A 27,399-nucleotide genomic window follows, 5' to 3' on the forward strand; every position below is an offset into this window, starting at 1 on the left:
ATGGTCTGAAACTTCAAAAGTCTTTAAAAAGTAAATCATTTTAAGTATGTATTTGCAAAATGTATTTCCTTCAGAAGATTCACATATCTTACAATGCTTATCTATTAGTGTATGATATTTAAATGAAATTTTATAAACACTGGGCTTCCTTGGTGGCTCAGATGGTAAAGAATCTGCCTGCAATGCAGGAGACCCAGGTTCAATCCCTGGGTCAGGAAGATACCCCTGGAGAATGGAATGGCTGTCCACTCTACTATTCTTACCTTAAAAATTCCATGGATCATGGAGCTTGGCTGGCCACAGTCCATAGGATCGCAAAGAGTCAGACATGATTGAGTGACTAACACTTTTAAACACTAAGAAGTTTTAAAGTAGTGATGAGTTCCGTGAAACTATTGCTATTCAATCTGTTCTGAGTCATATTTTAGTCTTCGTACGAATGACATCATTTTTTTCTAAAGAAGTATCTGAAATAAAGCAATGACTCTCAACTTTGGTGGCATTTTCAGTTCAGTTCAGTTCAGTCGCTCAGTTGTGTCCGACTCTTTGTGACCCCATGAATTGCAGCATGCCAGGCCTTCCTGTCCATCAGCAGCTCCTGGAGTTCACCCAAACTGATGTCCATTGAGTCAGTGATGCCATCCAACCATCTCATCCCCTTCTGTCTTGCCCCCAATCCCTCCCAGCATCAAAGTCTTTTCCAATGACTCAACTCTTCACATGAGGTGGCCAAAGTATTGGAGTTTCACCTTTAGCATTAGTCCTTCCAAAGAACACCCAGGACTGATCTCCTTTAGAATGGACTGGTTGGATCGCCTTGCTATCCAAGGGACTCTCAAGAGTCTTCTCCAACACGACAGTTCAACAATTTAAATAAATAAATTTAAATTAAACAAACAAACAAAAAAAAACATCAATTCTTTGGTGCTCAGCTTTCTTCACAGTACAACTCTCACATCCATACATGACCACAGGAAAAACCATAGCCTTGACTAGACGGATCTTTGTTGGCAAAGTAATGTCTCTGCTTTTCAATATGTTATATAGGTTGGTCATAACTTTCCTTCCAAGGAGTGTCTTTTAATTTCATGGCTGCAATCACCACCTGCAGTGATTTTGGAGCCCCCAAAAATAAAGTCTGACACTGTTTCTACTGTTTCCCTATCTATTTCCCATGAAGTGATGGGACCAGATGCCATGATCTTCATTTTCTGAATGTTGAGCTTTAAGCCAACTTTTTCACTCTCCACTTTCACTTTCATCAAGAGGCTTTTTAGTTCCTCTTCACTTTCTGCCTTAAAGGTGGTGTCATCTGCATATCTGAGGTTATAGATATTTCTCCCAGCAATCTTGATTCCAGCTTGTGTGTCTTCCAGTCCAGCGTTTCTCATGATGTACTCTGCATAGAAGTTAAATAAGCAGGGTGACATTGTACAGCCTTGACGTACTCCTTTTCCTATTTGGAACCAGTCTGTTGTTCCATGTCCAGTTCTAACTGTTGCTTCCTGACCTGCATACAGATTTCTCAAGAGGCAAGTCAGGTGGTCTGGTATTCCTATCTCTTTCAGAATTTTCCACAGTTTATTGTGATCCACACAGTCAAAGGCTTTGGCATAGTGAATAAAGCAGAAATAGATGTTTTTCTGGAACTCTCTTCCTTTTTCCATGATCCAGCAGATGTTGGCAATTTGATGTCTGGTGGCATTTTAGAATCTGTTTTAAAGAATATTTTTAAAGGACTAATGAGAGATTCTGAGCATGTAAATGGTTTTGGATGGTGCCAGGGCTTCTTTAAACCTGTTTCCTAAATCAAAAATGAAAAACAACAGAGGGTGGGCCTACACTGGAGCTGAAGTGACTTGGTTTCCAGGGGTGGGCAGGGCAAACAGACCAGAAGGGGAGCCTGAGCAGGGAAGACGAGGAAGATGAGAAGGTCTGCTGGAGGACAAGGGTGCACCCTGGGCCACTTGCCAGAGTAGCCTCAGTGGTGGGAGCCAGATAGTCAGCCCAGCTGAGAGGGAGGAACACCAGGCAGTGGACAGCAGAGGAGGAGGTGCTCATAGCTGGGAGCAGAACAGAGATTTGGAACTTCATACATCACATTTCTTACCCCGTGATAGAAAGTGTGTAAATTAAATGTCAGGAGAAAACCAGGCTGTAGAAATTTAATCCAGTGAGTGTACCTTCAAACCTACAACTGAATTCATCCTTGTCAGAGATCAAGCCCTGAGCCTTTGGAGTAGGAGCACTGACTCCAGCACCCTACGCTACCAGAGAACTGACCCTAGGGAGTATCAAATACTGAGAACTCACAGAAAAGACATCACTTGAATACAAGGCCCAATATCACCCCACCACCAGCAGCACCCTGTGCAGGACACCTGATCTAAACAACAAAAAAAACAAAAATACAAACCCAATCATCAGCAGACAGGATTACCACCTCACTTAGCCTTGCCCATCAGAGGAAAAACAAATAAACAAACAAACAAAAAATTCAGCACAAATCTCTCCCTATGCAAAGCTTACACAAACCACTGGGACCAACCGTAGGAGGGCAGAAACCAAAAGGAAGAAAGAATTCAACTTTGAAGCTTGGGAAAAGAAGACCTCAAACAGTACACTAAAATAATAGTAATAATAAAAAGTTCAGTTCTGTTCAGTCGCTCAGTCGTGTCCAACTCTTTGCGACCCCATGAATCGCAGCACGCCAGGCCTCCCTGTCCATCACCATCTCCCAGAGTTCACTCAGACTCACGTCCATCAAGTCGGTGATGCCATCCAGTCATCTCATCCTCGGTCATCCCCTTCTACTCCTGCCCCCAATCCCTCCCAGCATCACAGTCTTTTCCAATGAGTCAACTCTTTGCATGAGGTGGCCACAGTACGGGAGTTTCAGCTTTAGCATCATTCCTTCCAAAGAAATCCCAGGGCTGATCTCCTTCAGAATGGACTGGTTGGATCTCCTTGCAGTCCAAGGGACTCTCAAGAGTCTTCTCCAACACCACAGTTCAAACGCATCAATTCTTCAGTGCTCAGCCTTCTTCACAGTCCAACTCTCACATCCATACATGACCACAGGAAAAACCATAGCCTTGACTAGACGGACATTTGTTGGCAAAGTAATGTCTCTACTTTTCAATATGTTATCTAGGTTGGTGATAACTTTTCTTCCAAGGAGTAAGCGTCTTTTAATTTCATGGCTGCAATCACCATCTGCAGTGATTTTGGAGCCCCCCAAAATAAAGTCTGACACTGTTTCCACTGTTTCCCCGTCTATTTCCCATGAAATGATGGGACCAGATGCCATGATCTTCATTTTCTGAATGTTGAGCTGTAAGCCAACTTTTTCACTCTCCTCTTTCACTTTCATCAAGAGGCTTTTTGTCTCCTCTTCACTTTCTGCCATAAGGGTGGTATCATCTGCATATCTGAGGTTATTGATATTTCTCCTGGCAATCTTGATTCCAGCTTGTGTTTCTTCCAGTCCAGCATTTCTCATGATGTACTCTGCATATAAGTTAAATAAGCAGGGTGACATTATACAGTCTTTACGTACTCCTTTTCCTATTTGGAACCAGTCTGTTATTCCATGTCCAGTTCTAACTGTTGCTTCCTGACCTGCATACAGATTTCTCAAGAGGCAAGTTAGGTGGTCTGGTATTCCCATCTCTTTCAGAATTTTCCACAGTTTATTGCGATCCACACAAAGGCTTTGGCATAGTCAAGGAAGCAGAAATAGATGTTTTTCTGGAACTCTCTTGCTTTTCCCATGATCCAGCGCATGTTGGCAATTTGATCTCTGGTTTCTCTGCCTTTTCTAAAACCAGCTTGAACATCAGGGAGTTCACGGTTCACGTATTGCTGAAGCCTGGCTTGGAGAATTTTGAGCATTACTTTACTAGCATGTGAGATGAGTGCAATTGTGCGGTAGTTTGAGCATTCCTTGGCATTTCCTTTCTTTGGAATTGGAATGAAAACTGACCTTTTCCAGTCCTGTGGCCACTGCTGAGTTTTCCAAATTTGCTGGCATATTGAGTGCAGCACTTTCACAGCATCATCTTTCAGGATTTGAAACAGCTCCCCTGGAATTCCATCACCTCCACTAGCTTTGTTCGTCGTGATGCTTTGTAAGGCCCACTTGACTTCACTTTCCAAGATGTCTGGCTTTAGATTAGTGATCACATCATCATGATTATCTGGGTCGTGAAGATCTTTTTTGTACAGTTCTTCCGTGTATTCTTGCCTCCTCTTCTTAATATCTTCTGCTTCTGTTAGGTCCCTACCATTTCTGTCCTTTATCGAGCCCATCCTTGCATGAAATGTTCCCTTGATATCTCTAGTTTTCTTGACGAGATCTCCAGTCTTTCCTATTCTGTTGTTTTCCTCTATTTCTTTGCATTGATCACTGAGGAAGGCTTTCTTATCTCTTCTTGCTATTCTTTGGAACTCTGCATTCAGATGTTTATATCTTTCCTTTTGTCCTTTGCTTTTTGCCTCTCTTCTTTTCTCAGCTATTTGTAAGGCCTCCCCAGACAACCATTTTGCTTTTTTGCATTTCTTTTCCATGGGGATGGTCTTGAACCCTGTCTCCTGTGCAATGTCACCAACCTCCATCCATAGTTTATTAGGCACTCTGTCTATCAGATCTAGGCCCTCAAATCTATTTCTCACATCCACTGTATAATCATAAGGGATTTGATTTAAGTCATACCTGAATGGTCTAGCGGTTTTCCCTCCTTTCTTCAATTTAAATCTGAATTTGGTAATAAGGAGTTCATGATCTGAGCCACAGTCAGCTCCTGGTCTTGCTTTTGTTGACTGTATAGAGCTTCTCCATCTTTGGCTGCATAAAATATAATCAATCTTATTTTGGTGTTGACCATCTGGTGATGTCCATGTGTAGAATCTTCTCTTGTGTTGTTGGAAGAGAGTGTTTGCTATGACCAGTGCATTTTCTTGGCAAAACTCTATTAGTCTTTGCTCTGCTTCATTCCACATTCCAAGGCCAAATCTGCCTGTTACTCCAGGTGTTTCTTGACTTCCTACTTTTGCATTCCAGTTCCCTATAATGAAAAGGATATCTTTTCTGGGTGTTAGTTCTAAAAGGTTTTGTAGGTCTTCATAAAACCATTCAACTTCAGCTTCTTCAGCGTTACTGGTTGGGGCATAGACTTGGATAACTGTGATATTGAATGGTTTGCCTTGGAGATGAACAGAGATCATTCTGTCATTTTTGAGATTGCATCTAAGTACTGCATTTTGGACTCTTTTGTTGACCATGATGGCTACTCCATTTCCTCTGAGCGATTCCTGCCTGCAGTAGTAGATATGATGGTCATCTGAGTTAAATTCACCCATTCCAGTCCATTTTAGGTCACTGATTCCTAGAATGTCGACAGTCACCTTTGCCATCTCTTGTTTGACCACTTCCAATTTGCCTTGATTCCTGGACCTGACATTCTAGGTTCCTATGCAATATTGCTCTTTACAGCATTGGATCTTGCTTCTATCACCAGTCACATCCACAACTGGGTATTGTTTTTGCTTTGGCTCCATCCCTTCATTCTTTCTGGAGTTATTTCTCCACTCGCCTCCAGTAGCTTATTGGGCATCTAATGACCTGGGGCGTTCCTCTTTTGGTCTCCTATCATTTTGCCCTTTCTTACTGTTCATGGGGTTCTCAAGGCAAGAATACTGAAGTGGCTTGCCATTCCCTTCTCCAGTGGACCACGAAAAGTACTACACAAATGGAGGAACAAACTAGAAACACAGAAGTCCAAATAAATGAAGGGAAATAGGTACACTATGTAAAAAAGAATTCAGAATAATGATAGTAAAGATGATCAAAAACCTTGAAAACAGAATTGAGAAAAATGCAAGGATCAATTAACAAAGACCTAGAACAATTACCGAATAAACATACAGAGACAAACAACACAATTACTGAAATTAAAAACACTGTAAAAGGAATCAATAGCAGAATATCTGAAGCAGAAGTATGAATCAGTGAGCTGGAAGATATAGTGGTGGAATTAACTTCTGAAGAGCAGAATAAAGAAAAAAAATGAAAAGAACTGAGCATAGTCTCAGAGACCTCTGGGACCAAATCAAACACTCCAACATTTGAATTATAGGGGTATCAGAAGAAGAGCAAAGAAAGGGTATGAAAAATTTTTTGAAGAGATTATAGTTGAAAAGTTCTCCAACATGGAAAAGGAAATAGTCAATCAAGTGCAGGAGGTGCAGAGTCCCATACAGGATAAACCCAAGGAGAAACGCCAAGACACATACTAATCAAACTAAGAAAGACTAAGCACAAAGAAAGAATTTTAAAAGCAGCAAGGGAGAAGCAACAAGTTACATACAAGGGAAACCCCATATGCTTAACAGCTGATCTTTCAGCAGAAACTCTTCAAGCCAGAAGGGAATGGCAGGGTATATTTAAAGTACTGAAAGGGAAAAATCTACAACCAAGATTACTATACCCAGCAAGGATTTAATTCACAATCGAAGGAGAAGTAAAAAGCTTTTCAGACAAACAAAAGTCAAGAGAATTCAGTACCACCAAACCAGGTTTACACAAATGTTAAAAGGACTTTGTAGCCAAGAAATATGAGTAGAAAAAGATCTACAAAATCAACCCCAAACAATTAAGAAAATGGCAATAGGAACATACATATCAATAATTACTTTAAATGTAAGGGGATTAAATGCTCCAACCAAAAGACACAGCCTGGCTGAATGGATACAAAAACATGTTCCATATATATGCTATCTACAAGAAACCCACTTCAGACCTAAAGACACATATGGACTGAAAATGAGAGGATGTAAAAATATATTCCTTTCAAGTTGGAAGCAAAAGAGAGCTGGAATAGCAATCCTCATATCAGAAAAAAATAGACGTTAAAATAAAGATTACAAGAGATAGGGAAGAGCATTACATAATGATAAAGGGATCAATCCAAGAGGAAGACATAACGATTGTAAATATCTATGCAGCCAACATAGGAGCACCTCAATACATAAGACAAACAGTAACAGACATAAAAGGAGAAATTGACAGAAACACAATATTAGTAGGAGACTTTAACACCACACTCACATCAATGAACAGATCATCAAAACAGAAAATTAATAAGGAAACGCAAGTCTTAAAGATGCATTAGATGAGATGGATCTCATTGATATCTTCAGTATCTTCAATCCAAATGAAGAAGAATACACCTTCTTCTCAAATGCACATGAAACATTCCTCCGGATAGACCACATCTTGGGTCACAAATCAAACCTCAGTAAATTTAAGAAAATTGAGATTGTATCAAGCATCTTCTCTGACCACAATGCTATGAGACTAGACATGAATTACAAGAAAAAAAAAAAAAAACTGTAAGAAACAGAAACACATGGATATTAAACCAACATGTTTCTAAATAACCAACAGGTTACTGAAAAAAATCAAACAGTAAATGAAAAAATTCCTACTGAAAAAAGAACAACCAAAAAAAGTAGAAGGAAAGAAATCATAAATATCTGAGCAGAAATAAATGAAAGGATCAATGGTAAAGATTAATAAAACTAAAGGCTGGTTCTTTGAGAAGATAAACAAAATTGGCAAATCTTTAGCCAGACTCATCAAGAAAAAAAGAAGAATCAAATCAACAAAATTAAAAGTGAAAAAAGAGAGGTTACAATAAACAATGCAGGAATGCAAAGTATTATAAGAGACTATTCTGAACAAGTATATGGCAATAAAATGGATAACCTGGAAGAAATGGAGAGATTCTTAGTAAAGTTCAATCTTTCAAGACTGAACCAGAAAGAAATAGAAATTATGATTACAAGCACTGGAATTGAAGCTTTGATAAAAAATCTCCCCCAAAACAAAAGCCCAGGACCAGATGGCTTCACAGGAGAATTCTACCAAACATTTAGAGAAGAACTAAGCCTTATCCTTCTAAAACTCTTTCAAAAACCTGCAGAGGAAGAAACACTTACAACCTCATTCTACAAGACCACCGTCACCCTGATACCAAAACCAGACAAAGAGAACACAAAAAAGGAAAACTACAGCTCAATATCACTGATGAACATAGATGCAAAAATCCTCAACCATATTTTGGCAAACAGAATTCAGCAATGCATCAAAAAGCTCATACACCATGATCAATTTGGGTTTATTCCAGGGGTGCAAGGACTCTTCAATATAAACAAATCAATCAGTGTGATATGCCATATTAACAAATTGAAAGGTAAAAACCATATGATAATCTTAATAGATGCAGAAAAAGCCTTTGACAAAATTCAGCACCCATTTATGATTAAAACTCTTCAAAAAATGAGCATAGAAGGAACCTACCTCAACATAGTAAAGGCCATACATGTTAAGCCTACAGCAAACATTATTCTCAGTGGTTAAAAACTGAAAACATTCCCCCTAAGATCAGGAACAAGACAAGCGTGTCGACTTTCACCTCTATTATTCAACATAGTTTGGGAAGTCCTAGCTATAGCAATCATAGAAAATAAAAAGAAGTAAAAGAAATCCAGATCAGAAAAGAAGTAACCCTCTCACTGTTTGCAGATGACATGATACTGTACATAGAAAACCCTAAAGATAGTATCAGAAAGTTACTAGAGCTAATCAGTGACTTGAGGAAAGCTGCAGGATACAAAATCAATACACAGAAATCACTTGCATTTGTATATACTAAGAATGAAAAATCAGAAAGAGAAATTAGGGAATCAATCCCATTTACCTTTGCAAGAAGAAGAAATAAATATCTAGGAATAAACTTACCTAAGGAGATAAAAGAACTGTACACAGAAAATTATAAGACACTAATGAAAGAAATCAAAGATGGCATAAACAGATTGAGAGATATTCCATGTTGCTGGGTAGGAAGAATCAATATTGTTGAAAATGACTATATTACCAAATGCAATTTACAGATTCAATGTGATCCCTATCAAATTACCAATGACATTTTTCACAGAACTAGAACAAAAAAATTTCACATTCATATGGAAACACAGAAGACCCCAAATAGCCAAAGCAGTCTTGAGAAAGAAGAATGGAGCTGGAGGAATCAAGCTTCCTGATTTTAGATTATACTATGAGGCTACAGTCATCAAGACAGTATGGTACTGGCAAAAAAGCAGAACAATATACCAATGGAAGAAGATAGAAAGCTCAGAAATAAACCCATGCACCTATGGTGCCATATTTTTTACAAAGGAGGCAAGAATATACAATGGGGCAAAGACAGCTTCTTCAATAAATGATGCTGGGAAAACTAGACAGCTCCATGTAAAAGAATGAAATTAGAACACTTCCTAACACCATACCCAAAGATAAACTCAAAATGGATTAAAGACCTAAATGTAAAACCAGAAACTATAAAACTGTTAGGGGAAAACAAGGCAGAACATTCTATGACCTAAATCAAAGCAAGATCCTCTATGATCCACTTCCAAGAGTAATGGAAATAAAAACAAAAGTAAACAAGTGGAACCTGGTTAAACTTAAAAGCTTTTGCACAGCAAAGGAAACTATAAGCAAGGGGAAAGACAACCCTCAGAATGGCAGAAAATAATAGCAAATGAAACAACAGAGGGTTAATTTCTAAAATATACAAGTAGCTCATACAACTGAATACCAGGAAAACAAAGAACCCAGTCAAAAGATGGGAAAAAGACCTAAACAGACATTTCTCCAAAGAAGACATACAGATGGATAACAAACTCGTGAAAAGATGCTCAGCATTGCTCATCATTAGAGAAATGCAAATCAAACCTACAATGAGGTGTCACCTCACACTAGTCAGAATGGTCATCATCAAAAATTCTACAAATAATAAATGCTGGAGAGGGTGTGAAGAAAAGGGAACACTCTTCTCTGTTGGTGGGAATGTAAATTGGTACAGTCACTATGGAAGACAGTATAGAGATTCCTTACAAACTGGGAATAAAACCACCATGTGACCCAGCAATCCCACTCCTAGCCATATACCCTGAGGAAACCAAAATTGAAAAAGACACATGTATCACATTATTCAGTGCAGGACTATTTACAATAGCTAGAACATGGAAGCAACCTAGATGTCCATCAACAGATGAATGGCTAAAGAAGTAATGGTACATATACACAATGAAATATTACTCAGCCATAAAAAGGAGCACATTTGAGTCAGTTCTAATGAGATGGATGAACCTAGAGCCTATTATACAGAGTGAAGTAAGTCAGACATAGAAAGATAAATATCATATTCTAATATATATATATGTATGAAATCTAGAAAAATGGTACTGAGGAATTTATTTACAGGCCAGCAAGGAAAAACAAAACAATTGTTCCAGATCCTGGGCCTAAAATCGACCCTCATCACCAATGGTTCCACACCTATCAACCTCTTCAACTCAGCCTTTGGTTTGCTGGGGCTCAGGACTGAGGCACAACCTCCAGCCAAGAAGGCTGCTGGTGGGCCCAGTGCCCAAGAGGGCTTGTTTCCCATCTGCACCTCTGCCCCTCTAACCCTTGGAAGCAGCTAGTTTGTGCCTTAGCTCTGTATTACACTGTCAAGTAAAACTGACACTTTTGGGAAAAAAGAAAAAAAAAAATAGTACCTCCTTTGCAGACTTTTAATAAAATAGAAAAATACATATGAAGTATTACAGCTAGTGCCAGTAACATTTGTTATTAACATTTAGGAAATGTCAATTATTTATCTAAAAAGCCTTTGTAACTAAGCTGCCTTATTTTTATTATTATTTAGGAAAAGCAGTATTTTTGCAAAGTTTTCACACCTAATAATGACTTGATATGATAAAATTTTAGGAAGGTAGCAGTGGACACAGAACTAATGAAGGTTCTTAAAATATGAATTTAAATTTGAGTGCCACCATGTACACTTTAGCCCAGCAGATTAGTAGTTTGGCTGCAATATTTTTCTTCTGTTAAGTGGCCATAATAATACTATGTCTTTTCATTGGTTAAAATTAGCAGTAATGGTGAAATAAGTGATATCTGAGACATATTAGGTATTCAATCAATGGATATTGAATGTGGATCTCAAAACAATATGTAGTTTGAGAAGACAAGTTATGCTTTTGAATATGCTATAACTGAAATTCAGAGCAGATTTTAGTTTTTCTCTTTAGCAAGCCATTGATGTGTTCACAAACAGACCAAACTCACTATCAAAATAGCCTATTTTTACAAACAAGAAATTACAAAGACTATTTGAATTTATTAGCTTTCACATTCTTATTTTGCTGATATTTAGATAAATCCATTGAAATGAATGGACTGTTTTAAAATTCTATCCCAATAGTGTATCTCAGTATTTCTCATTTATGGTGTCTGCTGAAATTCCTTTTAATAATATCTTCATTCTTTTATGTAGTGAGCTTACACTATCTTGGAGGCACCCTTTGTATATTTTGAAAAGATAAAAGTACCTTGATTTCATTAAAGTGCCATACAAAGCAGTTTGAGGTGATATATGAGACTCTCAAACAAAAAATAATATGTTTTATATCTCAGCATGAGGTTAAAGCAATTATGGACTTAACCTTTCAAAAGGCGTTGCATCAAACTGTCATTGAGTTGGTGTTGTAAGTTGTTAAAATAATGGCCTCCAGTAAGCCATGCCCTCTGTGTCTGTGGCCCATTGTGATTCCACATTGCAGCTTCTTCCACAAGGAGGCACAGTATACTTCCCACCCTTTGAATATGGGCTGTCTGGTCACTTGCTTTGACCAGTATACTGTGACAAAAGCTGTTAATACATTGTGTAACTTTAAAAACAGAGCCTTGAAAGGCCATCCAGGTTCTGCTTGCCTTTGGTTGGAACATGGCCCAGAGACTGTATGTGAAGAATCTGATTTATTCTTTCCAAGGATGAAAAATCCCATGGAAAGTGAGACTTATCCATCCCAGGCACCCCACCTCACTGGTTCCCAACTTACCCATCAACCACTGATTCTCTTTCAAGTTGTTATTTTGCTGTTTTCTTGATAAATCCATTGAAATGAATGGATTGTTTTAAAATTCTATCCTAATACTTTATCTCAATATTTCTCATTTTTGGCATCTGTTGATGCTCCCAACTCACCTATCAGCCAATCCACAGAAATCATGCTGACCCACAGAATTTCAAGAAATGAAATGTTTAAGTCAATAAGTTTTGGAGTCATTTGTTATATAGCAGTAGGTAATGAATACTGTTTGCAATAAAATAATAATCATTTTAATCTTAAAACATATTTACTTGTTATTGATATTTTGTCCTTGTAGTTTCACAGGTGTTAACTGGCATGATTTTAGTTATCACAAGATACAAAGCATATTTTTATTTCCACTTATTTAATTACCTTCAATTCCCTTAAATTGTGGAACTCATACCCTGACAATCATTGATGTAGTTTTCAAAAGTAAACCCATGTTTTTAAAGTGTGAAAGACAGAAACTTCAAAATTCAACTAACATGTATAAAAACTATTAGAAAGCAAAAACTGTTCAGCAACCTAGCAACTAGTACTTTACGTAGATATATCAATTGTGTAATTTGTGGGTCACTTTCTCCTGAAAAAAATGACTATAGATATTCATTAAATTATGGAACTGTTACACTATATTTAAATGAATTATTATATGAATTATTGTAACAGTTATAAATGCAATTAGCATCTACACTTTGATCAGATTCACAGAAGGACATTCCATATGGACATGATTTCAGCATTAGAAAAGATATGCTCTTACTCATATCAACAAGATATGAAGTTAAATAGTGAGCCTAGAGTTAGAAAGAACAAAATCCTACCCAGAATAAGAGTTACAATAAAAGATTTCTGAATAGAAGCCCAAGTACAAATTGTAACGAGAGTCAAGTAGAATAAAAATATTCTTCACAGATAATTTGTTTAATCACCATAAATTTCCAAGAAGGAAATAAACTCAAACTGGTTTATAAAAGAAAATCCTTCAGCAGTTTGTCCCTTTTTATAATAAATTTGTCAAAGTGAAAAGATAAATATTGCAAATTCTGGAATAAGACTGACTTCAGTCAAATTTTTCTTCTACAGTATAAGGACTGTATGATGTCAGATTTCTCAACCTCCCAAGCTAGAGTTTTTCAATATGTACAGTGAGAGTAAGAGAAACTATATCTTAGGGTTGTTATGATTTTAAAAAGAATACTCCAAAAACATCAGCCACTAGTAATTAGTATTTATCAAATTGATGATTATCATAAATCTTGAGTACCAATGTCTCATTCTTTTAACAATTCTGTATTATCATTTTCTCCAGCAAAAGTAACTAAGGGTTTTCCATGAGGCTTTACAAAGAGCTTCATTTCAGTTTATTCAGCTTTCAGTTCAGTTCAGTTTATTTCATGGCTCCGTCGTGTCCAGCTCTCTGCAACCTCATGGATGGACTGCAGCATGCCATGCCTTGTTGTCCATCACCAACTCCCAGAGTTTACTCAGACTCCTCCTGTCCATTGAGTCGGTGATGCCATCCAACCATCTCATCCTCTGTCATCCGCTTCTCCTCCCACCTTCAATCCTTCCCAGCATCAGGGTCTTTTCAAATGAGTCACTTCGTTGCATCAGGTGGCCAAAATATTCAGCATCAGTCATTCCAGTGAATAATCAGAACTGATTTTCTTCTGGATGGACTGGTTGCATCTCCTTGCAGTCCAGTCCAAGGGACTCTCAAGAGCCTTCTCCAACACCACAGTTTAAAAGCATCAATTCTTCAGGATTCAGCTTTCTTTATAGTCCAGTGTTCACATCCATACATGCTGCTGCTGCTGCTAAGTCATGTCTGTCATGACCAACTCTGTGTGACCCCATAGACAGCAGCCCACCAAGCTCCTCTGTCCCTAGTATTCTCCAGGCAAGAATACTGGAGTGGATTGCCATTGCCTTCTCCCATCCATACATGACTACTGAAAAAAACATAGCTTTGACTAGATGGACCTTTGTTGGCAAAGCAATGTCTCTGCTTTTTAATATGTTGTCTAGGTTGGTCATAACTTTTCTTCCAAGGAGCAAGAGTCTTAATTTCATGGCTGCAGTCACCATCTGCAGTGATTTTGGAGCCCCAAATAATAAAGTCTCTCACTGTTTCCCTTGCTTCCCCATCTATTTACCATGAAGTGATGGGACCGAATGCCATGATTTTAGTTTTCTGAATGTTGAGTTTTAAGCCAGCTTTTTCACTCTTCTCTTTCACTTTCATCAAGAGGCTCTTTAGCTATTCTTCACCTTCTGCCAGAAGGGTGGTGTCATCTGCGTATCTGAGATTATTGATATTTCTCCCGGCAATCTTGATTCCAGCTTGTGTTTCTTCCAGCCCAGTGTTTCTCATGATGTACTCTTCATATAAGTTAAATAAGCAGGGTGACAATATACAGCCTTGACGTACTCCTTTTCCTATTTGGAACCAGTCTGTTGTTCCATGTCCAGTTCTAACTGTTGCTTCCTGACCTGCATAGAGATTTCTCAGAAGGCAAGTCAGGTGGTCTGGTATTCTCATCTCTTTCAGAATTTTCCAGTTTGTTGTGACCCACACAGTCAAAGGCTTTGGCATAGTCAATAAAGCAGAAGTAGATGTTTTTCTGGAACTCTCTTGCCTTTTTGATGATCCAGCGGATATTGGCAATTTGATCTCTGGTTCCTCTGCCTTTTCTAAATCCAGCTTGAACCTTTGGAAGTTCACAGTTCAGGTACTGGCTTGAGGAATTTTGAGCATTAGTTTGCTAGCGTGTGAGATGAGTGCAAGTATGCCGTAGTTTGAGCATTCTTTGGCACTGCCTTTCATTGGGATTGGAATGAAATCCAATATTCCAGTCACATTATTTTCAGTTTTTGCATATTTTCCAGAGAAGAGGATTATGGGATTATACAAACTTGAATCATAACTTATTAAGCATATTATGGGAAATGATAATTAGAGAAAAATTTGATTGATTAACATAGTTGAAAAATTATAGAAAATATGTTAGCAAGTCAAAGTAATATATTAAAAAATAATATATTGTCACCAGGTTAAAATTATTCTAGAAATAGATCATCATTTTAAAGGAGAAATAATATTATTGCTTCAGTGGATACAAAAAAAATTAGCATTTGAGAGAGAATTCAACATCCAGTCAAGATTTTTTTAAAAAGGAAATTTAAAAAATGCTAGGAAGCTACAAGTAAGGGACTTCTTAACCTAAGGTAACTTATCTAAAAGGAAAACAAATATTTAATGATCGTATATTGAGAGTCCTTCTTTAAAATTAGGTACAAACAAGGATGCATACCAAAACCACATGTACTCAGTGTTGTCCTAGAAATCCTGATGAGTGCAGTAAGGCTACAAAAATAAATAGAAGGAAAAAGCATTGGAAAAAGAGAAATGAAATCACCACTATTTACATAAGATTCTCTACAAGAAAATTCAAAAGAATTTTTTTTTCCTAGAATGCCTTATCTTTAGGGAGTTCATCCGTTTATGATTTCCAAAATTGAACCGATAGTTCCCCTTTAAATATCCACTGTGAACTCCTGTCTTGTTCCACTAACTAGTCAGTATCTCCTGTTAGGTTTCTCATAACTATCTCAAAATTAATATATCTAGAGTCTGTTTCTCCACATTCTTCCCAGCAGCATATACTTAGAACATAAGCCACAAACCCATGCAAAATCCACTCTTCTATTCTTTGTATCCAGTCCTCTAGGTGCTGGAAGGTTACGCTTCCTGAATATCTCAGACTTATCCACTCACACAACCCTTGTCTATTCCATTATCACGTTTTGCTTAGTCTGTCTTAAAACTCTCCTTTTCCATTTCTTGCTGAGTGTATACAAATTGTATCTCTAAGCTTATTGCTGTTCTCATATTCCCATCGTGTTTGCTATAACGGTTGTCATTTGTGTATTGTAATAGGCAGCGGCATCTTCATACCTCTGATGTCAGCCTAAAGTCAATTGTTTCCTCCTTTCAGTATGTTGATGACAGCATTCTATTACAACATCATTATTTTTAAAACGACTCTAGTGGATTATTTTTTGTCAACCTCTGTAGATGAAAAATTGAGTGGTGATATAGCTTTGGTTATGTTAAATCTTTTTTCCTGTGAGAAATAATTTTATCAATGCACTTCTTTTTTAGAAGTGGCAATTGGTACTGAAACATAGGAAGAGGTAATGGCAGTGTTCCCTAGCTATGACTAATAGAAATATGTGGTTTCAGAACATCTTGTCTTCTCTGTGAGCCTCTTGTGGGACTAGAAATTCCAATAAAGCCTCTCCAAGGTCAAATATCTGATCTGAAATTACCTGAAAAAAAGATTATGCCTCCGCATTGTTAAGCCCTTCATAAATTGTACCTCCCTAGTGACAAAACTGTGATGAAAAAGGCAAAGCGTTATAGTAATGTGGGTTTCAGATATGTTTCTGTACCGCATGTTTTAATCAGAATATATATATATCCATATATATATCTTTTTTTTTCACTGTACATTCCAAAACTCATTAAAAACACACACACAAAAAACAAAACAAACAAACAGGAAAAAAATGTACTTTACTAGGAAAAGAACCATTTAACTAAAAAGCCTTGAATGAACTTAAAGAATGAACTGTACGCTTCAGTTTTTCAGTTGAATCTAAACTCATTGCTACTTGTCTCCTGGTCAGATGAAACTACTCAGAAAATCAGTGTGAGATGAACCCCTATTACATGCATAAACTAATTGCTAGATTTATGTTCCAACTCAAGACTCCCTCCTGCAAAAAAAGTGCTACATCATCTGTGACCATTCAATTCCTTTTTCTTTATCAATCTATTTCAACTACTGGGTTCTCTGGAAATTTCCCACTTCATTTAACAAATATAAGAAGCATAAAAATCAAATTGATAAATTTTACCCACAAATAGGAGTCAAGAATGTAAACATGTTTGTACATAAATCTGTAGGAGAGAGGGACATAAAACTCAATTTGTAAATGATTAGTGGATTTTCTGTGAATTGTATTTCCCACGCTTTGATGCTGATATTCTCTAAGTAGCAGATTTTAAGTTCATGAGTGAAAGGAAGAATCAGAGTGTAGTAGTAAAGAGCTGAGTGAGTAAAATACTTTCTCCTCTGCTGCTGGAGCACACCTAGAAGAATGAGTCATGATACTGGGGCTGTTTGAGTTATCTCTGGGCTATTTAAAAAAATTTTTTTAATTGCAAACAAAGTTAAAATAGGCAAAAAGAAAATTGTTTTCAACGATATCATTGATGATACTTTGTAACCATATTTTTCTTATAGCAGATAATCATGAATAGCTACCATTATAAAAACAATGTTTAAAATCACACACACACACACACACACACACACACACACACATATCTTGTGGAAATGACTTTAGTAAAAGTTTAGCCACCATCAATTTTTTACTAAGGCACCAGATACTCCAGTGCCTCAATTTCTTTTTCCCAAAAGGAAAATGGAAAAAAATATTTCCAAGCAATATAAATATTGGAAATTATCTTAGCTGTTTCTAAATAACATATGTATATGCAAGGCTTGGCTTTTACCAAGTGGTGAGGTGTGAGATTTTTATGCTGAATAATTTCTTCATTTCCCATACACACCCACAGAAACACCATGTTAAACTTTATTCTTACAGCCTACTTAAGAACATAATGCTTTGAATTCTTAAGTCTCAAAAGATGAATTACCAAAGTTTTGAAAATTCTCCATTTTTAGATGGAAATAATTTTTCTGATTTTTTTATCTTATTGTGAAGATTGTCAGAAACGACTTAATGTAAGGCCATGTTCAAAGTCAGCACAAGTTGGTGTTCTTTATTTTTTTTTTCATTTCTTTTTCCTCATTTTTTACTTTGTAAAAATCAAACATAACATAGTTTAAAAATTATACAATGAAAATCTGTGCTCTCTCATTTATATTCAGTGGTGAACATTTTCCCACGTTTGCTTAATCTTCTCTCTGTGTGTATACACACACACACACACACACTAACACACACACACTCTTTTACATAAGCATGTTTTTTCTAAGAATGACATTCCTGTTACTTACACAGGATGACATTTTCACCTCTAAGAGGTGAGATCAATATTTTATTTTTTATTGCATTTGCTTTTCAATTTTTTTATAGGAGTAATTTTAGATTACCAGAAGCATGGTTTGGATAGTACAAAGCACTTCTGTGTAGCTTTGATATCACATAACTTCTTGGAATGTTAGCTTCTTATATAGCCTTGGCCCACTCAATCAAATTTTTTAAAATTACACTGGTGTAGATTAAGTTAAATGCGTTCTTGTATTTTGCTCCTCCTAATAAAATATCAATCACATATTTGTTTTTCATTTCTGTGACTTTTGCAAGTTTAATATATGGACCGAATCATAGTTTCTGCTTGTTCTCTTTGAGCTTGAGTAGTTGCTGTTGACCATTTCAAGCCATTTTCTTGTGGACCATTTATGATTTAATTAAGTAAAAGCATCTTTGTGCTTTTGTCCATCAGTTTTCTTATAGTTGTATATGTCTCAAAGACTCAGTTTTATAGTTTTGAAAATCAGAGAAGTGTTTTCCTTCTGTATTAGGATAGTGCCAGGCATATTCTGTCATATCCTAGACATAGGATTCTCAGTCTGTAAAGTAGTTTCTTGTTCTGAATGTTTCATAAAGAAGACCTGGTGCATATTCTTTTATTCTTACTTACTTATTCAAAACATTTTTATTGGGTTATATTGTGAGCAACAAATTGTTCCAGGAAGTCATGGTACACCAGGGGTGTGTGTATGTTTCACGTTGTCCGACTTTTTATTGAACCCATGGGCTGTAGCCTGTCAGGCTCCTCTGTACATGGGATTTTCCAGGCAAGAATATTAGAGAGAGTTGCCATTTCCTTCTCCAGAGGATCTTTCCAACCCAGGGATCAAACCCACATCTCCTGTATTGGCGGGCAGATTCTTTAATACTGAGCCACCTGGGAAGCCTAAGATGGACTAGCTGTCTATTCCAATGGCAGATTTTCTAATTTCCTTTACCTCTAACCCTTTAGGAGGGCTTTCCTGGTGGTTCAATGGTTAAGAATCCTCCTGCCAATGCAGGAGACACAGATTCTATCTCTGGGTCAGGAAGATCCACTGGAGAAGGAAATGGCAACCTACTTTTTCAGTATTCTTGCCTGAGAAATCCCATGGACAGAGGAACCTGGTGGGCTACAGTCCATGGGATCGCAGAGCTGGGCATGACTTAGTGACTGAACAGCAACAAACAACTCTTTAATAACCAGAATGTGCATTTGCTTTCCTTCCAAGAAAAGCACCTGAGTTGAGCTTACTCTTTCTACAGAGACCTTGAATTATAACCTTAGAATCCTCCTCCCTGAGCCTTTCCACACTCCCTGAACATGAAAACTCATGATCCCAATCATGTTTTAATTTAGAAAGTTTTTATGATTTGATATATTATCCCCATTGCTGAAATAGTTACTTCTTTATAGAAAAATCTCATAAAGCACAATTTTACCCCCAAAAGAATGAGATCCTAATACTAGTATTGCCAACTAGTGGAGAGAACAAATGATGGGATGTTTATTTAATCTAACATTCTCTCAGATCGTACTGTGTGAGAACATACTGTGCACACAATCATGGGTGTGTGTTGTGTGTGGGATTGTTAATTAAGCTTTACTAAACAATTAGAATGTTGTTGGAGAAGCATTAAGAGGCTAATGAAAGTTTTAAGTAAAGGTTTAAATTTTTAACTAGATAACAAAGTATTAATAACTCCTTGAGAAATGTAGAATGCAAAAAAGAAAAGTGAAATTGTTAGTCGCTCAGTTGTGTCTGACTCTGTGTAACCCCATGGACTGTAGCCCACCAGGCTCCTGTATCCATGGGATTCTCCAGGCAAGAATACTGGAGTAGGTTGCCATCCCCTTCTCCAGGGCATCTTACTGACCCAGAGAGGGAACCCAGGTCTCCTGCACTGGCAGATAGATTGTTTACCAACTGTGCCACCTGGGAAGTCCCAGTTAATGAATATACTCATAGTTGCTTAGATATTCATTTATCTTGCATGATTTAAAAACTTAAAAGATTTATTAAGCATATAGAAAAGTAATACTGTAACTCTGTAGAGTAAAATAAGCAAAAATGTATGAAATAGTGAAAAAAAAAAAAAGAAAAACCCTAAAGCCCAGTTATTTCCTCCCATGTTTCTCTACTGTGAGCCTCCTTGGCTTATCATGCTGCACACTTGACTTCTGACACTTCTGGTCCATAAACGTGTGTGTGTGTGTGTGTGTGTGTGTGTGTGTGTGTGTTACCTCCACACAAAGCAATTCTCTGCAACACCAGTTGGGTGTCCTAAATTCAGCTCAATTCAAGTGATGGTAAAGAACCTGCCTGCCAATGCAGAAAACATAAAAGATGTGGGTTCTATCCCTGGGTTTGGAAGATCCCCAGCAGAGGGCATGGCAACCCATTCCAGTATTCTTGCCTGGAGAATCTCCATGGACAGAGACTTCTGGCAGGCTACAAGGTCGCAAAGAGATGGACATGACTGAAGCAACTTAACACTCACTCACATCTATTCAATGATAGTGCCAGATCCCACAGGATAATGGCTCAGACCCACAAGACCACCTCCCCCCCAACCCCCACTTCAGATGATGATGTAAATAGAGCGAGGTCTGGGAGGGTCCTGAGCATAGGACCTTCTGTCCCTTTGGATTTGGGGTGCATCACTTTCCCAATGTGTGTGTGTTCACCAACCAAGAAGCCCTCCAAACTCCTGACTACCGGTATTTTATGGAAGTTTCCTCACAAAAGCATGATCATTTATTAACTCCACTTCCAGCCCCTGTACCCTCTCTGGAAGGTGGGGTTGGAATTGAAAATTTCAAACTTCTAATCACAATTTGATCTTTCTGATGACTGTTCTCATCCCAGAATCATCCAGGAGCCCATCCAGAGTCACCTCATCAGAACAAAAGATGCTTCTAGTCCTCAAAAGCATCTTAGGAATTTACAAGAATTCTAGGAGCTCCATGTCAGGAACTGGGTTGGAGAAAAATAAAATAACAAGGGATGTTCCTAGTGCTCTTATCAACCAGAAAATTACAAGGGTTTCAGGAGTTCTGTGTCAGGAAAACTTCAAAATAGCTTTCAAATATATGTGATGTTCTGTCATAATGTGGTAATGATGAATTCTGCAGGAGAAGGAGTGACACAGGAGAAGAGCAACAAAAATCTAGACCTAGACCCTGTAATTTTTTATGCAGCATTCATTTTTTTGTAGCAGTGTCATTAAAACGTGTCTCCATAGAATGCTGCTCTGAAGATAATATGGAGAAATGCTTGCTATGAGAGTATTGTATAAAGTAGTAAAAGAACACACATGTAGAAATCCATAAAGGATGGCTGCATCAGCTAACATCTGTTTACACAATTACATGAAGGTTTCACGAGGAAATAATATGATCTGCACAAAACATTTTTTTCTTTTTTTAATAATTAAACTCATTTGTAATTGAAGGATAATTGCTCTACAATATTGTGCTTGTTTCTGTCAAACATCAACATGAATCCACCATAGATACACTTATATCCCCTCCCACTTGAGCCTCTTCCCACCTCCCTCCCCATCCGACCCCTCTAGGATGTTACAGAGCCCTGGTTTGAGTTCCCTGAATCACACAACAAATTCCCACTGGCTAAGTATTTTACATATGGTAATATACACGTTTCCATGTTACTCTCTCCATACATCTTACTTCTCTTTCCCCCCACCGTGTCCATCAGTCTTGAACACAACAGTTAAATAAAAGTTCATCCTTTACAATTTTACTTATTGTAAGAATAGATGTAAAAAGAAATAAAATGTCTAGCATATGAGTATCGATACACAAAATGTGATATGTGGTCTGTATATGAATTCATTGTTGTTGTTTAGTCACTAAGCTGTGTCCAATTCTTTTGTGACCCCTGGACCGTAGCCCACCAGGCTCCTCTGGAATTTCCCACGCAAGAATACTCGAGTGCGTTGCCATTTCCTTCTCCAGGGGATCTTCCTGACCCAGGGTCGAACCCGGGTCTCTTGCATTGCAGGTGGGCTCTTTACCACTGATCCACCAGGGAAGCCTGTGTATATAAATTATCCAACTATAAATGATTACTATAAATTTTATCGATATTGAAATAAAGAACATTATGGATGAAATAAGATATGAAATTCCTTAAAATAAGGTAACAATTTTATTAATACTACTTATGTGCATTAAATTATATTTCATTTTATGTGAAAACATAATTATAGCTAGAAGGCAAGTTTGTTGAAGATGGTTGTTTTTATTTGTCGAGTTTACATTTCACATTTTTTTTCTCACAAGGTCCAAATTACCAAGTGTAATTAATGCCATAAAAATTTCCAAATAGTTACATCTAAGGAGGAAACATGTTCACTTAATTAGAACAAGGGGTTATGTTTTTATAGACTATAATCATTTGTTTACATGACCAGAAATACTGCTATTATGTTGGCAAAATTAAATATATAAATGTCTTTGTAATTAGCATATTGTTACATAACCTATAACCAATTCTCATTTAATATGTTCATATACCTTTCTGTCTTTCATGCCCATTCTCACTTTTTTTTTCAGTTCTTAGTCAAGCTATTCTATATAGTAAATAGAAGGGACTAAATGTGATAAATTAGCCAGAACACCTCATTGAGAATGTTAAATTCACTTGCTAATAAGTAATAAAAAATAAGTCATTTTAAAAAGTGGTAGCTATTTTTTGGGGCCACTCCACACAGCATGTGGCATCCTTGTTTCCCCAATCAAGGATCGAACCTAGGCCCCCTACATCAGGAGCATAGAGTTTTAACACACTGGACCACCAGAGACATTCTAAGAAGTAGCTATTTTTGAAAGAGACGCGTGTACCCCAATGTTCATCGCAGCACTGTTTATAATAGCCAGGACATGGAAGCAACCTAGATGTCCATCAGCAGATGAATGGATAAGAAAGCTGTGGTACATATACACAATGGAATGTTACTCAGCCATTAAAAAGAATACATTTGGATCAGTTCTAGTGAGGTGGATGAAACTGGAGCCCATTATACAGAGTGGAATAAGCCAGAAAGAAAAACACCAATACAGTATACTAATACATATTTATGGAATTTAGAAAGATGGTAACAATAACCCTGTATGCGAGACAGCAAAAGAGACACAGATATATAGAACAGTCTTTTGGACTCTGTGGGAGAGGGCAAGGGTGGGATGATTTGGGAGAATGGCATTGAAACATGTATAATATCATATATGAAACGAATCGCCAGTCCAGGTTTGATGCATGATACTTAATGCTTGGGGCTGGTGCATGGAGACAATGCAGAGGGATGGTACAGGGAGGGAGGAGGGAGGGGGGTTCAGGATGGGGAACACGTGTATACCTGTGGCGGATTCATGTTGATGTATGGCAAAACCAATACAATATTGTAAAGTAATTAACCTCCAATTAAAATGAATTTAAAAAAAGAAAGAAAAAAAACTGCCAAAGTAATTGCAATTAGCTGAGATAAATTATTACCAAAAATTTGGGAAGTTTGTGTGTTTGAAAATAAGAAAAAGAAATCTGTGAACCGTAAGTTAGCAGTTTTGACAAAATCAGTTTCATTTTGGACTGTTTATACATTATTGTTTGGTTTTCAGCTTATTAAGATTCAGTTTTGTCTGGGACTAAAAGAAGGAAAAGAAAAGCACAATTATTATATAAGAGATTTTTGTGAACTTGGGTGGGACTAGTTTAAGATGGTCATCTAGTTTAATTTTGTAGTTAAATAGTATGTGTACTTTTATGGTCTTTAATACACAAGCCAGTTTGCTCCCCAGAAATGAATAAGTTTCTGTTGCAGGCATGAGCAATATTCCTTTTACTAACTTTTGCCACCTGGTTGAATGAAGAATAATTTAAGAACGACTTTACTATTATTATTGTGGCATGCATGTGTGCTAAGTCGCTTCAGTCATGTCCAACTCTGTGCGACCCTTGACTTTAGCCTGCCAGGCTCCTCTGTCCATGGGATTCTCTAGGCAAAAATACTGGAGTGGATTGCTGTGCCCTCCCCCAGGGGATCTTCCCGACTCATGGACTGAACCTGTTTCTCTTACGTCTCCTGCATTGGCAGGCAAGTTCTTTACCACTAGCCCCACTGGGAAAGCCCATAATTGTGGCAGACATTTATTTACTGCTTACTATGTGCAATGAATACAGTTCTGAATAACTTTTTATAGATTAACTCAGTAACTTTCTTTTTTAATTAATTTTTTTATCAGAGTATAGTTGATTTACAATGTTGTGTTAGTTTCTGCTATACAGCAGAGTAAATCAGTTATACATATATCCCCTCTTTTTTAAACTTTATTTCCCTATAGTTCATTACAGAAAATCAATGAATTTTCATCATAATCTTGTAAAGATAATTGTGCTTAGTCACTCAGTTGTGTCTGACTCTTGTGACCTCATGGACTGTAGCCCACCAAGCACCTCTGTCCATGGGATTTTTCAGGTAAGAATACTGTGTTGACATTTCCTCCTCCAGGGGGGTCTTTCTAACTCAGGGACAAAAACCTTCGTGTTCTGTGTCTCCTGCATTGCAGGCAGAATCTTTACCCACTGAGACATCAAGGAAGCCCCATTAAGATAGTAGATTAGTCATCTATGGCTGTGTAATGACCGCAAACCTTTGTGGTATAACCAATAAGCACTCCTTATCTCACAGTTTCTGTAGGTCAGGAATTTGGGAGAAGTAATAATCCAGATACCTGTGAGGTTGCAGTAAAGATGTCAGTTGGGCCTGTGTTGTCTGGAGGCTTGGCTTGGACTGGAAGTTCTGTATCCAAGGTGGCCCCTCATCACTCACGTGGTTGCCAGGTTAGTGCTGGCTGTGGCAGGAGGCTCAGTTCCTTACCTCCGGGACTTTTCTTTAGGGCTGCTTGAGGGCCTTGTGACGTGGTTGCCTGCTTCCGCCAGACCAGCTGGTCCAGGAGAGAGCAAGGCAGAAGCCACAGGGTCTTTTATGACCACCACTCTCTGTAATCTCCGCAGTATCTCATTGGTCACATAGATCAGCCATATTCTGTGTAGAAGGGAACAGATGACGTGGGATCCAATACCAGGATAGGAGAATCATAGAGGCTGTTGGTCAAGCAAGCTAGTCTGGGTAGATTCTATTATGATTCCCATTTCATGGATGAGAAAACTGAGAAACGGAGATATTAAGAGAAATGCTGATGGTGCCATACTGAGTGGTAGAGCTCGATCTTGAATATGCATTCTGTCTCCAGACCATGTGCTGTTAAACGATATGTGGTGTTCCCATAATAGTTCATTTTACTTTTAAAGTTTTGCTTACCAACAGTTGCACAGTTTCATGTATCTCTTGTCCACTTACTTTGTGTGTGTATTCGTATATAAAGCACACCCCATTTACCCTTATTTTCTACAGAGGTGGCTATTTTTCTCTTAGTGAATTATAGAGATTTTCCTTTTTTTAAAAAATTACAAATATTTTGATTTTTTTAAAGTTGCTTTTTTTTTTCAGTTTGCCAGTTGTCTTTGGGTTGTGCTTATGCTGTTTCTAACAGAATTTTTGTCTCTTTTTTGTACATTGTCACTGTCTTCTTTATGATTTTTGCCTCTAGATTATCCAAAGATCCATCAGTTAATAGTTCAAATCAGTTCATTTTTCTAATAGTTACTTTTTAAGGCAGAATTTTCAGCAACCCCTAGAATTATCCCCTAAAGTCAAAAGGAGTGTGTGGATCATGAAGTACTGAAATGCCAGACTTAGTTTTTGGAATCTGTTGATGTGAACTTCATATTGAAGGATCGTGAGGGCTGTTTGGAGGTAGAATATCTCATGGTAGGCAAAGACTCAGCAAGACAAGGCACTTGGCTCCATTATCCCGTTAAGTCAACCTCACTTTGCATCAAATGACTCCTTTTAAATTGCATATACCTCCTGGTAAAATTGAAATTTCAATGGCCTTTTGTATGTCTCTTTATTAAGATTGTTAGATGAATATCTAGCTGATAGTAGTGCTTATCTACCTATCTATTATCTATCATCTATCTCTATCTGCCATCTATCTCTGCAGAGGCATTTTGGAGGGAAAAGAAAAGATTTGGTTATTCTGGAATGCTGCCAAAGATTAGGCAGTGCCCAATAAGTGTGTCCTAAATACCCAGTAGAAGAGATGAGGTGAGATCTCATTTGCAACCTTGTCCAGGGTAATGACACAGACAAAAAGAACTGTCACAGATTGTACATGACAACTATACATATGGCTATAGGTTGTCATGGGAAGATCAAGCAAATTGTACCATCTTCCTTCTTTGGTAAGGAAAGGGTGTGGACTCATGTAAGTGCATGTTTCTACTCGCCTATTTTTATGAAAGAAAAAACTTCAACTTATTATGGCACTCTGTACTTTGCTGCATGCTATTTTGTGTTATTTTAATCTAAAGTTTACATTTTTGTAAGACAGATATACTTACTACTTATTTGTCTAATATACTACTAGGCATAGTTGCTGTAAGCCTTACATGACTAAAGATGTGGAATTCGATCTTACATCTTCTGACTCCGGTTGCAATGATTCTTTCAATCAAGTACAGAACCACCTTTGCCACATTTTCCTACTTTATAATTTATTTGTAAGGGTTCTGGGATTATATTTTAATCCTCATAGAATGTGTGGTTCAGAAGGTCTATTTTCCAGTTTACATGACAATGGTTTCCAGAGATTTAGAGTGAAAAAGACATGCAGTAGAATTGTACACCTCAATCCTGCATCCTTCCAAACTCCAGGCCTATTTATCTGTTCAGACCTCACATCACCCAAACTCAGTCTTCTGTCTGTTTGGTTAATTCAGCCATCCAGTGCTATCTAAAACCTCCCTCTTCTGCCTCAGGGATGCAGTACTTTTCAATTAGCTTTTAACACAGTGCTGCTCAAAGTGAGCTCCAAAGGCCAGTTTCAGTCTATAGACTTTTACTAGCTTGTGCATGCTCAGTCACTTCAGTGGTGTCTGATTCTGCGACCCTGTGGACTGTAGCCCCCCAGGCTCCTCTGTCCATGGAATTCTCTAGGCAAGAATAGTGGATTGGGTTGCCATGCCCTCCTTGACTTTTGCTAGACTACAAAATAAATACCCAGTTGAGACTGAGCATGTAGAAACTTTGATAGCAATCTGACATTGTGACATCCTAATGCATTGCAGTGTGTTGCTCTTTGGAAAGCAAGTAGACTGGTTTGGATCATATCGAGTTCGTAGGTGAGTCATA

At 37.6% G+C, this 27,399-nt stretch overlaps 1 protein-coding gene across 1 annotated transcript in view; it reads left to right on the forward strand.

Annotated features, from left to right (window-relative positions):
- The window catches only part of KCNT2 (potassium sodium-activated channel subfamily T member 2), a 436,616-nt gene that overhangs the window by 251,378 nt on the left and 157,839 nt on the right, over positions 1 to 27,399 (forward strand). The window lies entirely within an intron of this gene.

Source organism: Budorcas taxicolor, chromosome 16, assembly GCF_023091745.1.
Source record: "Budorcas taxicolor isolate Tak-1 chromosome 16, Takin1.1, whole genome shotgun sequence".
Lineage (NCBI taxonomy): Eukaryota > Metazoa > Chordata > Mammalia > Artiodactyla > Bovidae > Budorcas > Budorcas taxicolor.